The following is a 5481-nucleotide window of genomic DNA, read 5'->3' on the forward strand; positions in this document are numbered from 1 at the left end:
GTGGTCCACACAGTCAAAGGCTTTGTCATAGTCAATAAAGCAAAAATAGATGTTTTTCTTGAACTCTTTTGCTTTTTTGATGTTCCAGAAGATTTTGGCAATTTGATCTCTGGTTCCTCTGCCTTTTCTAAATCTAGTTTGAACATCTGGAAGTTCATGGTTCACATATTGCTGAAGCCTGGCTTGGAGAATTTTGAGCATTACTTTGCTAATGTGAGAGATGAGTGCAATTGTGAGATAGTTTGATCACTCTTTGGCATTGCCTTTCTTTGGAATTGGAATGAAAACGGACCTTTTCCAGTCCTGTGCCCACTGCTGAGTTTTCTAAATTTGCTGGCATATTGAGTGCAGCACTTTCACAGCATCATCTTTCAGGATTTGAAACAGCTCAACTGGAATTCCATCACCTCCACTAGCTTTGTTCATAGTCATCCTTCCTAAGGCCCGCTTGACTTCACATTCCAGTATGTATGGCTCTAGGTGAGTGAGCACACCATTGTGATTATCTGGGTCATGAAGATTTTTTTGCATAGTTCTCTGTGTATTCCTGCCACCTCTTCTTATATCTTCTGCTTCTGTTAGGTCCCTACCATTTCTGTCCTTTATTGAGCCCATCTTTGCATGAAATGTTCCCTTGGTATCTCTAATTTTCTTGAAGAGATCTCTAGTCTTTCCCATTCTATTGTTTTCCCCGATTTCTTTGCATTGATTACTGAGGAAGGCTTTCTTATCTCTCCTTGCTATTCTTTGGAACTCTGCATTCAAATGGGTATATCTCTCCTTTTCTCCTTTGTTTTTTGCTTCTCTTCTTTTCACAGCTATTTGTAAGGCCTCCCCAGACAGCCATTTTGCTTTTTGACATTTCTTTTTCTTGGAGATGGTATTGCTCCCTGTCTCCTGTATAATGTTATGAACCTTTATCCATAGTTCATCAGGCACTCTGTCTAGCAGATCTAGTCCTTTGAATCTATTTCTCAGTTCCACTGTAAAATCATAAAGTATTTGATTTAGGTCATACCTGAATAGTCTACTGGTTTTCCCCACTTTCTTCAATTTAAGTCTTTATTTTGCAATAAGGAGTTTATAATCTGAGCCACAGTCAGCTCCTGGTCTTGTTTCTGCTGACTGTGTTGAAGAGCTAGTTTTTATATAAAGCAATTAAAATACCCATCAAATTAAAACAGTATAGCTGTATGAATGCCTACAGGTAAGAATGGCTGTTGGTATTTTCAATAATTTTATGATATTCTTAATGAAACAGACCATCAGCAAAAGGGTAGAATAGGTGATCTTCAACTTGAGTTGCCTTCATAGAAAGATGAACTAGCAACAGTCTATGGACAAGAATCTTTTGTGAAAATCTCACAGCCCAGGGATGAGACTTGAGTATGATGGACCACAGAAACAAAGGCCTGCATTAGAAGAGCAGTAGAAACATTTTTCACCTTGACCACATTTTCCTCCTGCAGGATGGCACAGCTCCACATGGAGAAGCCCCACCCCCTGCCCCCCTTGGGCCTATGGTTTCTCTGGGGCTACAAGGATACTGAGGTGGATGTCCAGTTTCCCCTGTGCTTCCTAGGAAACCCATTTTGGTCTGGCCTCATAGGGACCACTGGGGAACTGGTGGGGCTGGACTCCTACAAAGAAAAAAAACAGCAAGGAGGGGCCTCTAGCAATCAGCCTATAGATAGTGGTGAATTACATTCCTGCTGGCAGTGATGCCTGAGCATCGATCACTGTCAGTGGCTCTGTCCATCTGTAGAGCTGAGATGGTGGCCCTGTCTGTCCATGGAGCTTGATCAGCAGTTCTGCCCATTTTTATCTCCCAGACAACGAGCCATACTGGCTGTGGAGCCCATTCTATGCTCCCACCTGAAGAAAGAAGCAAGTCAGCAGGCCCTTCCAACTGCTGAGCATAGCCCTCAGCATTTGTTATTTTTATTCAGAGGTGCAGCCCCACCAGTTCCCCACAAGTCTGTTCCCTAGGTCTGTGTCTCTATTCCTGCCCTGCAAATAGGTTCATTAGTACGCATGTATTCGTCTATATATGATATCTGTTTTTCTCTTTCTGACTTACTCTACTCTGTATAACAGGCTCTAGGTTCATCCACCTCACTACAACTGACTCAAATTCATATCGGTTATGGCTAATATTCCATTGCATGTATATATTAATACTACAACTTCTTTATCCATTCATCTGTCAGTGGACATCTAGCTTGCTTCTGTGTCCTGGCCATTGCAAATAGTGCTACAATGAACACTGGAGTACATGTACCTTTTTGAATTATGGTTTCCTCAGGGTATAGGCCCAGTAGTGGATTTACTGGGTCATAAGGTAGTTCTATTCCTGGTTTTTTAAGGTATCTCCATACTGTTTTCCATACTGGCTGTCTCGGTTTCCATCCCTATGAAGAGTGCAGAGGGTTCCCTTTTCTCCACATCCCCTTCAGTATTTATTGTTTGTAGAGTTTTAAGTGATGACCATTCTGACTGGTGTGAGGTAATACCTCATTGTAATTTTGATTTGCATTTCTCTAATAGTGAGAGATGTTGAGTATGTTTTCATATGTTTGTTGGCCATCTGTAAGTCTTCTTTGGAGAAATGTCTGTTTAGGTTTTCCACTCTTTTTTTTTTTATCAGGTTGTTTGTTTTTCTGATATTGAGCTGCATGGGCTTCTTGTATATAGTGCTTAATTTACAATCATTTTCTCCTATTCTGAGGGTTGTCTTTCATCTTGTTTATAGTTTCCTTTGCTGTGCAAAGGCTTTTAAGTTTAATTAGGTCCCATTTATTTATTTTTGTTTCTATTTCCATTACTTTAGGAGGTGGGTCAAAAAGAATCTTGCTTCGATTCATGTCAAAGAGTAATCTGCCTATGTTTCCCTCCAAGAGTCTTATTGTTCCTGGCCTTACATTTAGGTTTTTAATGCATTTTGAATTTATTTGTGTGTATGGTGTTAGAAAGTGCAGTAATTTTATTTTATTTTTTTTTGCATGTCACTGTCTGGTTTTCCAGTACCATTTATTGAACAGGCTGTCTTTGCTCTATTGTATGTTCTTGCCTGCTTTGTCAAAGATGAGATGCCTACAGGTGCGTGTATTTATCTCTGGGATTTATATTTTTTTGCATTGATCTATATTTCTGTTTTTGTGCAGTACCATACTTTCTTCCATACAGTGGAAGTGAGAAATAGATTTGAGGGATTAGATCTGATAGAGTGCCTGATGAACTATGGATGGAGGTTTGTGACATTGTACAAGAGACAGGGATCAAGACCATCTCCAAGAAAAAGAAATGTGAAAAAACAAAATGGCTGTCTGAAGAGGCCTTACAAATAGCTGTGAAAAGAAGAGAAGCAAAAAGCAAAGGAGAAAAGGAAAGATATCTCCATTTCAATGTAGAGTTCCAAAGAATAGCAAGAAGAGATAAGAAAGCCTTCCTCAGTGATCAATTCAAAAAATAGAGGAAAACAACAGAATGGGAAAGACTAGAGATCTCTTCAAGAAAATTAGAGATACCAAGGGAACATTTCATGCAAAGATGGGCACAATAAAGGACAGAAATGGCATGGACCTAACAGAAGCAGAAGATATTAAGAAGAGGTGGCAAGAATACACAGAACTGTGCAAAGATCTTCATGACCCAGTTAATCATGATGGTGTGATCACTCACCTAGAGCCAGACATCTTGGAATGTGAAGTCAAGTGGGCCTTAGGAAGGATGACTATGAACAAAGCTAGTGGAGGTGATGGAATTCCAGTTGAGCTGTTTCAAATCCTAAAAGATGATGCTGTGAAAGTGCTGCACTCAATATGCCAGCAAATTTAGAAAACTCAGCAGTGGCCACAGGCCTGGAAAAGGTCAGTTTTCATTCCAATTTCAAAGAAAGACAATGCCAAAGAATGCTCAAATTATTGCACAATTGCAGTCATCTCTCACGTTAACCAAGTAATGATAATGTATAGTATCATGTCATCTGCAAACAGTGAAAGTTTCTTTTCTTTTCCAATCTAGATTCTTCTTACCTCTTTTTCTTCTCTCGTTTCCATGACTAGGACTTTCAAAACTATATCAAATAGTGGTTAGAATGGTCACCCTTTTCTTGTTCCTGATCTTAGAGGAAATGTTTTCAGTTTTTCACCACTGAGAATAATGTTTGCTGTGGGTTTGTTATATACGACCTTTATTATGTTGAGGTATGTTCCCTCTATGCCCACTTTTTGGAAAGCTTTTTTCATAAAGGGGTGTTGAATTTTTTTTTTGTTTTAATATGGAATGCTTCACAAAAGTGCATGGCATCCTTGCACGTGGGGCCATGCTAATATTCTCTGTTTCATTTCAATTTTACTATATGTGCTGCCAGAGCCAGCACTGGGTATTGACTATTGTCTAAAGCTTTTCCTACCTCTCCTTTCAAGACTCTTTATGTGGATATTACTAATTCTACTTCAGTCTTCATAGCTCTAGGCTTTTCACATTTTATCCTTTTTGCTGCCTTTTGGGGAATTGCCTTATCTTAGTTTTCTTGCAATTCATCTTTAAAGTATCTGCCTGTTACTACCCTGATCCAACATGTTCTTTATTTTGACTGCTTTATCTTCATGTCTAATATTTCCATTGGGTTATTTAAAATTTTTTTCTGTTCTTGTTTCATTTTATTCCTCATCTCCTAAAGAATATCTATCATGCCTAATTTAAAATATTTCAGTTGTTCCAATAATACTTCTTCAAATGGTGTATGTTTTCCAGTTTGTTCACTTAAAAAAAAAAAACACAGATGTTATACTCCTCAGATGCCTTGTTTATCACTTTGAGCTTGTGTGTTCTTGCTCCTCTGGGGCTACCAGCTGTTCTTTATGGTAATGAACATTGGAGAGGGGATGAAGGCAAGTCCCTGGTCAGTGCCAGTAGCAGCAGACTAGGAAAGGGAGAGGGGAGCAGCCCAGGAACCATAGAGCCCTTACCAATAACTCCTGCTTGCTCCATCCTCTGGGACTGCCTTGGTGGCTGAGATGGTAAAGAATCTGCCTGCAGTGCAGGAGACCTGGGTTCAAATCTGGGAGATCCCCCGGAGAAGGGAATGGCAACCCACTCTAGTATTCTTGCCTCGAGGGATCCAAGGACAGAGGAGCCTGGTGGGCTAGAGTCCACAGGGTCACAAACAGTAGGACACTGAGCGACTGATGCTTCCATACACTTTCTGTTTGGAAACATCTTATGCAAGGGGTTATTATCTTGCCTGGCCAAGGTGGGTGGTTTCAGTCAGTTCAGTTCAGTAGCTCAGTCGTGTCCGAGTCTTTGCAACTACATGGACTGCAGTAAGCCATGCCTCCCTGTCTATCGCCAACTCCCAGAGCTTACTCAAACTCTTGTCCATTGAGTCAGTGATGCCGTCCAACCATCTCATGCTCTGTCATCCCCTCTTCCTCCTGCCTTCAATCTTTCCCAGCATCAGGGTCTTTTCAACTGAGT

The 5481-nt window shown here is 40.3% G+C and overlaps 1 non-coding gene across 1 annotated transcript; it reads right to left on the reverse strand.

The window, feature by feature from the left end:
• Window positions 1–4273: 4273 nt before the first annotated feature.
• Window positions 4274–4381, reverse strand: LOC128053617 (U6 spliceosomal RNA). Its single transcript, XR_008199938.1, has one exon. It is a non-coding gene; the product is annotated as a U6 spliceosomal RNA (small nuclear RNA).
• Between the last annotated feature and the right edge of the window lie 1100 nt (window positions 4382–5481).

This window comes from Budorcas taxicolor, chromosome 9 (assembly GCF_023091745.1).
Source record: "Budorcas taxicolor isolate Tak-1 chromosome 9, Takin1.1, whole genome shotgun sequence".
Lineage (NCBI taxonomy): Eukaryota > Metazoa > Chordata > Mammalia > Artiodactyla > Bovidae > Budorcas > Budorcas taxicolor.